Consider the following 12137-nt stretch of genomic DNA (forward strand, 5'->3'; position numbering starts at 1 on the left):
AAAGAAAGCAGAGGCCACTAATCGTCTCCTCAGCCTGTGGCTTTGCTGCAAAGGCCTCTGGGAAACCCTTTTCTAGGTGCCTCGCTATTCTGGCCAACCACATCCTGCGACGGACAGGCTTCACTCACTGTTCAACCCAAGGCAGGTGAGGACCGAGTTCATTTCTCCATGGGACGGATGCATTGGTTGATCTATCTCAGAGGCCACAGGAGGCCAGGTCGGGAGCAGCTTTAGGGGAGGACTTTACTAAGCACTCCTTTAGTGCTCCTGGGAGCACTGGGCTGTGAGCATCCAATGTGCCTTTTAACAGACAGAGGAGGCTAGATGCGCAAGCATGTCCTGAGACTCTAAGGCCCTCTCCTTCCTCCTGCAAACATCTAAATGATCAGACAACATCGCCTTGCTTGAGAATATTAAACTGTGTCGAAAATGATAATATAACCTAGGGTTCCCTGTGTTCATATAGCTTCCAATTTCGCTGTGCTACAGACACAAAGTGACTTGGTTCAAGGAAAACAGGCCTTGAACTTAAGCTTGGGAAGATCACTTTGAGCTCACAAAGTATGGTTGTTGTGAGACCACAAAACCGGCCGGCGGAGTGTTTAGTCTGCCCCTGCAATGTAGTATGGGGTGCTGGCATCCATTGCTGTGGAGACAGATGCCTGGTTAGGGGCCCTTGAGGTCTACTGTTATCTCTGGATCTGTCTGACCAGAGACATTCAGTCCAGCTGCATGGAGGGTCTGCAGGAGAACAAGCCTGGGCCCTCTTGGAGGTGTGTGGAGAGTGCTGCGCTCTCTGCCTTTGCTCCCTGGGAAGGAGGGTGAAGATGTGGGATGTGCCCACCTAAGGAAATGTACTTGCCTTGGGCTGGACTGGTCTGACTTTCCTGACTGAGATACTAATACAGAATTCCCCAAGGGCTGCTCAGTAGAGACAGGCTTGGAGTTTGAGTTAAGTCACCGGTAGGACTACGGTATGTGCTGTGTGTGTATGTTTGTGTGTGTCCTCATGTGCACCTGTACATGTATGCACAGATGAGGGCCAGGAGCTTCACAGAGAAAACATTGTTTGGGTTGGCAAGACCCTGGGGTTACTTCTCAGTATAGACTCCAGGTCGATGGTTCCTCTCCCCCTCTCTCCTCCCTTCCTTCTTTTCTTCCATCTTTCCTCCGTCCTCTTGTCTTTCCCTCCTTCTTTCTCTGTCACTCCCCTTTTCTTCCTCTTTCTCTCCTCCCTCCTTTCCCTTCCTTCATCCCTCTTTACTTTCTCTGTCCCTTCTTCCCTCATTTCCTTCTTCCCTGTCCCTTCCTTCCTAGCCTCTTCCTCCCTGCCTGTTCTCCTTCCTTCCCCCCTCTCCCTGCTTCCCTCATTGTTTCCCTTTAGAGAGACATACCTTCCCCATGTCGACTGTCTTACCTACTTCTGTCCCGAAGGAGAGGGAAGCTACCTAGTTAGACAGGGACCTGCTCTCCTGAGTGAGACCTCACAGGGCTGAGAACTGTGAGTCCACCTGGGTGATCATCTGCCCCAAATCCTCTGGTCACTTAGAAAGAAGCTGACGAATATAAGAAGCAAGGGGGTTGTTGGCAAGAGCATCACCATTCTGGCAGCTACTATGGGATATAAACTTATTTTAGTAGTGTTTTGTGGAATTTTGGAAACAAAGACATCCTGCCCCTTTAGATTGGCCTCTTACCTCAACTCCCATGCTTACTTGGATGTTTAAATAGTAGTCAGAACTGCCCTGAAAGTACTAGATTGTTTAAACCTGCTGGATTTAGAGATAAGCCCATGGCCTCCAGCTGTGTCCCCAGGCCGCCATTCTCTTCTTCTTCATAGCTACAGTAGTGATATATATGCATTTAATGTCTTCCTTTATAGGAATCTTGAATTATAGATGCATTTCTGCACATCGAATGCGTATTGTTTTTGTTGGAATGTTTGCATGAGTAAGAACCAGGCACTGTGTGGAACAGAATTCAGCACCCTGCTTTCTCCCCTTTGGTGCCTTTGAGGTTTGGGTGATAGCGTGGTCCTAACCCATCTCTCTCATACACTCACGCCTGTAGATCACCACCAGACCATGGCATTTTCTTTCCCACAAACTTCACAACAAGGAGTCTGGAAATCAGAAGACCTCAAACTACAGTGGGACCTGGGGCCGGGTCATCTCCGTTCTGCATCTCAGTTTCCTTACCGGTTGACTAGTCACACCTTGTGAAGAACTGTGTGGGATAGCGTGAGTTCCCCCAGAGCCCTGCATGTTCCCACATCTCACTTGCAGTATAAGAATCAAAACTCTGTTCCCCTGTTGGGATGTACTGGGCATAGGATAACTTCTCTATTCATGTGTGCAACTTGCCCGCGTGTGCCATAACCTATCAAGATGTGAAGGGTGTGCACGGAGAATCACTCCAAAGAGAGGAGAAAGAGGAGGTCGTTTGTACACCACCAACCTTGGGGACAGATGGATAAGGCTCTATCTAAAGGGACAGGAAAGGCCTGAGAAGAAGTGACTGTGAAGAAGTAGGGCCATTTCCCTGGCAGCTTGCCAGAGGGTGGGTCCCCCACCACCCAGGGTAGCTGAATATGGAAAGAGAACTCCTGTTAGATCAAAAAGTGAGCTTGAGAATAACCCCAGAGTCAAAGCTGAGGCTGGTCAGCTGTCTGTGGAACTGGTTTCAACAGACGGCAGAGCTCTGGGCAGCAAGAGGAACACAGTAACAGGGGAGAGAAAGCGAAGTATGGGGGGATAGTTGTGGAAGCCTGTGGAAGCCTTCCTAAGTCCTCCTGCGGCATGCACGAAGTTTTAAAGTATGGATAAGAGTTCCTCAGGTAAGGTAGGAGAAGGGTCGTTCTAAGCAAAAGGACAGGTCAAACGCGTGTGGCCACATAGCCAGTCATGGTAGAACCGTGGAATGGGGAATTGTTTCACCATGTGGAGGAGGGGAGGGTGGGAAGATAGATGCTTTTGGGTATCTATTGACCAAAAAAGATTAGTGTTCCAGGAAGATGGACAGGATAAACTGGAAGGAGCACAGCTTGAGGCAGAGGTGGAGTAGTAGAACCCATAGAGATGACAGTTGGAGCTGATTGGTGGAGATGGGGGGAGACTGGAAGACCTGGAGGGAGGAGGGAGGGGGAAGGCAAAGATGCAGAACTATCAGCTGAGCATGCGCTCCCTGCAACACATAACACACTTTCTTTCCCTGTAACTCTGCGATTGAGTAATTGCTACAATATCACATCTATTTTATAGATAAAACGAGGGGTAAAAAGCTCCACACCTGTGGGGATCCAGAATCTGCCAGTTTCCTCTAATTCTTGAAGAAAAAAGGCAACCTTTTCTGTAACTCTGAGGGTGAAGGTTTTGCCTTCAGGGACCTGGGTAGAGAGTCATACAGCAGACACACTTCCTGCTGCAGAGATCCATTCTCCCCGCTTGTGCTTGAGAGTGGTCACGTGACTCGCTTTGTTCAATGGGTTATGAGGTAAGCCGACCTAGGCCAGTGATGGGCTGGAGTATTTATCATTGGTGGGAGGCCTGCTTCTCATGATTTGGAGACCAGGCAAGTGTGTGTTGAGACTCCACCAGCTCAGGCACTTCAGTGACTTTGGGATCCTAAGGTACCTGCCCGGCTGTGTGGCAGTGAGCAGCTCTGTGTTAGGCTGCGGCCGTCTGGACTTGCTTGCACCTCCAACAAAACACCACACGCTGGCTGATGTGGTTGATGGCATTCCATGAGTGGGAGCATGAGGGAGGAGGAGGAGGTGGGTGGGAGGCAGAAAACACTCTCTAGGTGTGGGAAGACTAGGGTGCCACGATGAAAGGGAGTCATGATGAGAAGGTCACCTTGGTTCTCTCCCATGAGAAATGGGGAGAGTTGTGATCACTACCCCATTGGTCCATTAGGATGTATTGAGCTGATGGACAGCGCATGACTCAAAAATGGGAATTCCCTGAGCTATTTGGTCCAATCTGTGGGTGATGGACGTTTCTCTTGCAAGATGTTGGAGAGAGAGAGAGAGAGAGAGAGAGAGAGAGAGAGAGAGAGAGAGAGAGAGAGAGAGAGAGAGAGAGAGATGGTGGTTTAGGCTTTGAGGTCATGGATACGGCTTCTATGTCTCTCACCTGCTGTTGAAAGGCGATTGGATCATGAGGACACTAGCTGATCAATGGGCTAGTCCCTTGATGAATTCCTGCATGAATGAGCTATGAAGAAGTGGGACTAAGTTGGAGGTTGTGTCTCCCTTGGTTTGCCTTTGAAGGGTGTGTCTTGCCCTCCAGCCAGGGGTCTTGATTCTCTTTGCTTCCTGGCCACCAAGATGTAAACAGCTTTGCTGCGGCACTTCCTTATGCCTATGGACTGAGATGTATCAAACCGTCAACTTCCTTTTAGTTGCTTTTCTTGAGTTTGTCACATCAGTAAGAAGCAACACACTCGATTTTCAAAAATCAGTGCCTTGGAGAGATAGTATTGGTTTTTTTGTTTGTTTGCTTTTTTTATGAGACAGGGTTTCTCTGTATTGTTTTGGAGGCTGTCGGTCCAGCCTGGCCTCGAACTCAGAGATCTGCCTGGCGAGATAGTATTGTTTTATGTTCATCAGATAACTCCAAGTTACTGTCCTGTATACCCTTTCTCTGCTAGTACAAGCCAAAGGCCTCTTGGATGGAAATTTCCTGCATGTCCTACGTTGTTCATTCATTCTGTCATCTGATTCCCACTTGCCCAGGGAATGGCCATTCTCAGGACTATTTCCTTGAGAGAACGAGTCACCTCGATTTTAGAAATCAACAAAGCTGTGGGCCATGTCCCCCTAATATGTCAGATGCATTGCTTTTTCAGTGGACCCCAAATCCACCCAGCCAGCAGGACCCTTCATGGTCCCCGGCCAGGCCCTCAGGAATTCTAGCCATGGAAGTGTTATCTGGGATCCAAGTATAAACCAGCCTGGCAGCATGTTGGCAGGTCCCATCATCTCCCCATGCACTGATCCTACCCGCAGGTGGCCAGGTACAGATCTCGCAGGGCAGGCAGGAGTGGGCCTTCCACTTCTGCTTCCCAGGGAGACTTGTGTGGAGCAAGACTGTTTATAGACAACGCCTTGCTGTAGCCAGAGGTGGTGGCTTAAGAACAGCAGGAACGCCTTCATTGCCTCACAGGCTGTGAGTTGAGCTTCTAAGATGCGCCCTTGGCCTCAGCAGGGAGATAAGCACCTGCATTGGAGAGGGAGCCCTTGATCGAGGGCTGATAAGCTCAGGGAAGGAGAAAAAAAACCACCCAATAACAACAAGAAAAAGCCAAGCGACCCACCATTGGAGGTTTATTCATGTACACTTGGGTGTGTGCTGTGTCTTCGCCAGCGCCCAGGGTGGTGTAAAAGCTCTGATTTTACTTTAATTTGGTGGTCACGCAATCATGGAATGAGAGCAAGTCAGAGCTGGAAGGGACTGTGGGCATTGTCTGGTTGAACCCTTTAATCTTCCAGGTGAGGACACTGAGGGCCGGGGAGCTGCAGCAACTTGTTTGGAATCACCCAACGCAGCTTGGGTAGAAGGAGAACTACACCCTGGGTCTCAGACCCCAGGGCTCTAGATCTTTCCGCTGCTGCACAGGATTACCTCACAGCCTGCCACAAACTTCTCAGGTGTGGGCTGCCAGCAGCACCCTGCCTGAACAGTCCGCTCCAATGTCACTCACTTATCTCTTCTGCCTCCAGCTCCAGGCGCCCCCTCCCTCTCACCTGCTGTTGGGGTTGATCAGTTACCCCTAGGCATTCAGGGCTGGAACTTGTCACCCCGAACAGTCAAAACCCGCTTTTTCATATTTGGAAAAAGTGAGGCTCGGCTACGGGCAGAGGGGAGGCGGCTTGCCTAGGTTGACACATCTAAAGAGAATGAAGGAGCTGGCAGGAAAGGTGGCCGAGGTTCCGGTACTAGTGGAGGGAAGGCTTGGTGTGGGAGAGGATGTGCGGGGATGCAACCTTTGCACAGAGCCCCGGATGCTGGGAAGAGTCCACACGTTGCCCCCAGGATGGAAGTGGAGTCCAGAAAGCCTGTGTGATACTGAGAGTGTCCTTGCTCTTAGCAGGCCTGTGATAAACAATGGCTGGGAGAATGGATGATTCCTTAAGGGCTGCCTGTGGGTGGGGAGTCATGGCCCAGAAGGTACTCTCCATGGCTGGTGACTCACTTTTCTCTGAATAATTTGCCTCCTGGGTTTGATCTGTGAAGGGAATGGAATAGAACAGTCTAGATTTTATTTTAAAATAACTTCTAGATGATAAGCAACTGCTATGTCACCAGCAGGCACAGGCTTGTCACTCTAGGGAGCCCAACCGTGATTGGCATGTCCCAAACTTTTTCAAAATTTATTTTAATGTTATGTGTATGACTGTGTGTATGTATGTGCACCACATTCGTGCGCTGCCTGTGGAGATCACACGGGAATGTTGGATCTCTTGGAACTGGAGTTACAGATGGTTGTGAGCTGCCATGGGGTGCTGAGACCCAAACCTGGGTCTTCAGGAAGAATGACCAGACCTTGTAACTTCTGAGCCACCTTTCCTGCCCTGGTGTGCCCCAGTATTGATTACTTTAAGTCAAATTTAGCTCAAACAATGCCCAGAAATATTTGCTATCAAAGACTGACATGTGTTTACAGTGTTATGTGGTAGATACAGCCTTTGGATTTTATTTAGCATGCATGCACACACGTGCGTGTGTGCGTGCATGTGCATGTGTGTGTGTGTGTGTGTGTGTGTGTGTGTGTACATGCATGTGTGGAGATCAGAGAACAACTTGCATGAGTTCTTCACTACTTTGACCCAGGGATGTGGGTCCCAGGGAGGGAACTCAGGTGGTCAACCTTGACAGCAAGCATTTCACTAGCTAAGCCTTCCTGCCAGACTCTAGGTACCTTTACAGTGAAAAGCAGTAGGCTCTTGTCACAGCGCCCTGGCACTCTGGCCCCATTCTCTCTCCTGTGGAAATTACTTTTAATTCCATGAGTTGTTTTAGTCCATGCATCTACATGGCATGTTAACGATGTCATTGAGTTTATCTATTTGTATGGACACCCTCATCTCTTCCTTCCCTGCCCACAACTCATCACACACACACACACACACACACACACACACACACACACACACACACACACACTCCTTTATTAACAGTGTCTGAAAATACAGTTTTTACCCCCTCATCTCTTTATGATGCGTTGGACCCCACAGTTCTGAAACGACCCTTCTAGCTCCCATCTTGTCTTGTCCCCTCTAAATTCTACTCCCCATTTCTAGCAACTATGCGGCTGACTGCCTATTGCTGAGGGTGATAGCACTTACTCCTTCCATTGTAACCTTGAATATAACATGACTGGTCCATAGAGTCTAGAAGTCGTGGTCAGAAAACAAATCGTCTTGGTATTTTACTCTGACTCTGTAAGTGTTGCAGTTCATAGCCAAGTGAGTACTTAGTGACTGCTAGCAGAGGCTTCAGGCTGCTTCAAGAATAGATTCAAATGCCTAGAATTTGAACTCATTCTACACTTCCTCCATCTTAATCCTCTTTTCTGTTCTTCCCTAGACCAATGACTCTGGGTTCTACTGGGCTGGCATTCTGGAATGTGTGTATTTGCTCCCGTGTTTTGCAACCATACACTTCCATGTAAATGCTGATATTTCTGGTAATGATTTACTTTTCCCTCAGACTTCATTATGCTCCCACCCTTTGTGGATAGCTTAGCAAGGTATAGAAGTCTGTGTTGACACCTTTAGAACGTGGAGGGATGTCACCATAGTGTTCTTAGATCCACTTGTGCTAACAACAGGCATGAGGTTGGATTTATTTCCTTTGTTTCCTTTCTTGGCAATGGCTAATGAGTGACTAAAACTTTTACTTTTTAGCTTTGTGCTCAAAAGTTTTATTATCGTATACTTAGCTATGGATTTTTAAAAAGTTTTTTTTGTCTATGTGTGTTCATGTGTAGTTGTGTGCACATACATGAAGGTACCCTAAGAGGCCAGAAGAGGGTGTGGGATCCCTTAGAGTTGGAGCTATAGATGGCTGGAGCTACAGGTGAGTCACCTGGTATGGGTACTGGGAACTAAACCTGAGGGTTCTTTTTGGAAGAAAAGCAAATGCTCTTAACTGCAGAGACATCTCCCAGCACCCCCTGCAATAAGTTAAACCAAAACAAAACAAAATAAACAATCAAGAAAAAAATCTGGGAGGCAATATTCTTTCTTTATTCTATACCATCAGTTTTCTTTGTAGAAAATTTTAAATCTTTTTTATACAATGTCTACGTATGAGTGGTGTGCATGCCTGGATACCAGGCATGTTCTTGTGTGTTTTGTTACAGATGTATATTTGTACATGAATTTGGAGGCCCAAGGTTGACATCAGGAATCTTATTTTATTGTACTATGCTTTATTCGTTGAGGCAGAATCAATCAAACCCAGAGCTTGCTGATATGGCTAGTCTAGCTATTCATCTTGCCCTACATGAGTCTTTTCTCTGCCTTCTGTGGTTTGGAACTGTAGGTTTGCCTCCAAGCCCTCCTGGCATTTACGTGGATTCTGGGAATCTGAACTCTGATCCTCATGCTTGGGTGGTAAGCTCTTTAAGGAGTGACCAATGTCCCCAGACTCTATTAGCTAGCTGGCTATAGGATCTTCCCAGCTTCTCGCATTTCCATTTCATGGCCTCAGAGCCCCTTCTTTCTGGGAGAGCTCACTAATAGTATCTTCCAAATATTTTATTGACTTTTTTTTCTTTTTCACTGAACTCTCAAGGGCTTTCCAAGTCACCTAATTGTCCCCTTTGCATTGTAAAATGAAACATTATCTTCTCCTATCTCCCAGAATTCAAGCTGGTTATGTTTGTTTCCTCCAAAATTCACCTTTGTCAGTGTATTTTGGTTGCTCTCTTAAGTACAAACCTTCCCCAAACGTCTGACGCCCCTGGCAATCACACACCTGAAAAGTGAGATACTTGTCAGCAAGTCTCCCTGCTGTGAGAAGGCTAGGGGGCTGATGGTGATGCCATGATGCTTGGCCCCGCCCACAGGTCTTCGTTCTCAAGCTCAGGTAGCTCCATCAGGAGTCCTAACTTCTTTTTATTTTTTTTTCTTCAGATTTTTCATTGTGTATGTTCATTATGCATGGCACTGTGCTGCGTAGGGGTGTTATCACAGGCGTATGTATGCTGAACACATTTCCTCCTGAACCGCCCTCTTTCCCGAGAGGCCCCTTTGTCTCCTTTGGCAACTTTGCTTCACACTATACATACATGCATGACTTTATGTGTCTATACAAAGTCTAGGAACCACACATGAGAGAAAACATTATCTGTTTATCTTTCTGAGCCTGAGTTAATTCACTTAATATGATTATCTCCAGTCACATCCATTTTCCTGCAGACGAAATAACTGCATCCTTCTTTGTGGCTGAAGTAATTTCTCTGTGTATCTGTATTACTTGTTTTTCATGCATCCCTCTGTCCTTGGCCACTTGGGACACAGCTCAGCTTCCAGGAACAGCGCTCTGGGATAGACTCCACAGCTCAGCTTCCGGGAACAGTGCTCTGGGATAGACCACACAGCTCAGCTTCCAGTAACAGCACTCTGGGATAGACCACACAGCTCAGCTTTGGGGAACAGCGCTCTGGGATAGAACACACAGCTCGGCTTCTGGGAACAGTGCTCTGGGATCGACTCCACAGCTCAACTTCCAGGAACAGCACTCTGGGATAGACCACACAGGTCGGCTTCTGGGAACAGCACTCTGGGATAGACCACACAGCTCAGCTTTGGGGAACAGTGCTCTGGGATAGACCACACAGCTCAGCTTCCAGGAACAGCACTCTGGGATAGACCACACAGCTCGGCTTCTGGGAACAGAGCTCTGGGATAGACCACACAGCTCAGCTTCTGGGAACAGCGCTCTGGGATAGACCGCACAGCTCGGCTTCCGGGCACAGTGCTCATGTGGGCATTGATGATCCTGATTCTCGTTTAGGATGTGCGGATGCATGACTAAGTCAGGATTCCACACCTTGACTTTCCTTCCTTGTCTTTTTTAAGTAAAAGGCATGGGATGCAGCGCTTAGAATGACTGGACGAGATGGGGCTCACCCCACGACGGACACAAAAGTGGGCTCCCTCCTCGCGAGCTCAACTTTCCCTTTTTGTGTCAAATCAGAAAGGAGGGCATGACACCTTCATCCCAACTCTGAGAAACAAGTTACTCCGGGGCAACTTTTCCAACAGGCCTTCCCACGAAGTACAGGGGAGCGAGTGGAAGAAAGGCAGGAAGCAGATCTGTAGCCAGCAGCCCCGGCGCTCGACACTGAAGGCTTAACATCAAATGCAGGGAGAAATCCATTTCCTCAACTCCATTGGCCATCTCGGACGTCTCATTTCAAAGAGAAAGATTTGAATTCAGAGACATTGCACACGCTTTGTTCTCTTGCCCTCCAGCCTTTGGTGCCAGTGTGGACGGTACCACAGGGAGAGGGTGAGATCAAACGCCCTCTCCACTCCGCTACCTGCCCCCAGAGCTGGCCCTTGGCATGCCTAATGAAATCAGCTTGGCTATAGGTTGACAATGCCCTGTCAATTATAATCATTTATCTTGGCAAGCAGAGTATCTGAACACTTGAAAGAGCAGGGGTGCAGCAGACCCAGCAAAACCAGAATAAAATTATACTGCATGGTAATCAGAGCGAGAGTATATTGCTCACATAAAATTTTACTTCAACTGTCAGAAGGGCCGATATGATCTTATGTCTCATTTTCTGCCTCTAGGCTGTCCATGGTTCCGTTTGGGTCTCTTTCCACTGGCTTGGGCTGTAGGGGTGACTGCACAGACCCCTGTGTGAGCGGAGGGAAGCTGCCTGGAGCACAGGGAGCTTCGGGAGTTAGACATTGCTGTTGGGGGGGCGGGGAGACTCCCTGATGGGCATGTAAATCAGGGTGATACAGGCAGGGGGCTTGAGAGGACCTTGTCCTCCACTTTGTGGCTGTGTAATATCAGACAAATGGTTCCCCCTGGCAGGGTCTCATTATACTCTTTAGATTATGAAGGACATAGAAAATGCCTCCTGTAGCCAGCCACCGAGGTAGGCCCATGCAGTCTTTTTTTGGATCCTTGTACAGTGTTAGTACGATTTCTGATGGGAGCCAGCTGCGCATGAACCCAGAGCCTGCTCCTGCCCTCTTCTCTGATGGGCTTGAGGAAAGACTGGGGAGCAGCAAACCCAGGCCACTGAAAGGGTTAGCAGTGGGAACCTGGGTGTTGCATCCCTGCATGGGGTCTGGGTTGTAGGATGGGGTTCTAGCTGCTGCAGTGAGACAGGTTAGGAGACTCTGACTCAGCCTGAACTATGGGGGTGCTGGGAGAGGGTCAGGACCCCCAGCGCAGTTGAGCTTGTGGAGGAAGCTCCACATGGAGGAAGGCAGTCAGGACTCTCAGAAACCTGGTTGGACACTGGGACCATGGTGCACAGTGTCTGCTCTCCTCCAGAACTAGGAAGTTTTCTGTTTGCCCTCCACCTCCAGTATGGGAATCAGAAGGCACTGGGCATTCCCTAGAAGGGGCCCTTGGAGGAGAAAGCTGGGGGTTCTCAGGAGTGGGCAGCTCTCTTCACAGTGAGAAGAAGGCCTAAGTGCTGTCTGTACACTCTTGGTCTGCAGAGCTCGGCTCATGAACGCGCACAGACTTGCTGCACTTGTCCGTGGACTTTTCTGCATACCCCGCTCGGACATCTGGGCGTGTTGGAATATATAAAAAGCTGAAATCTATCTGTGGCAGGGCAGGGGATCCTGCCCTACTCACATGGTCACTCCCCAACACTAATCCAGCTGCCAGCACCCAGCTTGAAGCTGGCACAGCCAGCCTACAAAACCAGAGCTTCCACTTCGTGTTTGGGGAGGAGGAAACGGAGCAACGCACGTTGCTCAGGCCTGGGGTTTGGAGTGGCAGTGCAGGTCACAGGTCAGAACCTAGGGTGGAGGCTGGGGATGGGCATGGCCTGGACTTCTGAGGAGACTGGCCAAGGATGCAGTCTCCCCAGGCCTTGCCCTGGACCACCTTGTCTTTCTTGCCCTGTCTCTTCTCCATCTCCATGTG

At 48.9% G+C, this 12137-nt stretch overlaps 1 long non-coding RNA gene across 1 annotated transcript in view; it reads left to right on the top strand.

The window, feature by feature from the left end:
• Window positions 1-10725, top strand: part of LOC121139248 — a 28160-nt gene extending 17435 nt beyond the window's left edge. Inside the window, exon 4 of the long non-coding RNA XR_005876148.1 lies at window positions 9530-10725. This is a non-coding gene — a long non-coding RNA (uncharacterized LOC121139248). The remainder of the gene's footprint in view (window positions 1-9529) is intronic.
• Window positions 10726-12137: the final 1412 nt, after the last annotated feature.

This window comes from Mesocricetus auratus, unplaced genomic scaffold (assembly GCF_017639785.1).
Source record: "Mesocricetus auratus isolate SY011 unplaced genomic scaffold, BCM_Maur_2.0 Super-Scaffold_15014, whole genome shotgun sequence".
NCBI lineage: Eukaryota > Metazoa > Chordata > Mammalia > Rodentia > Cricetidae > Mesocricetus > Mesocricetus auratus.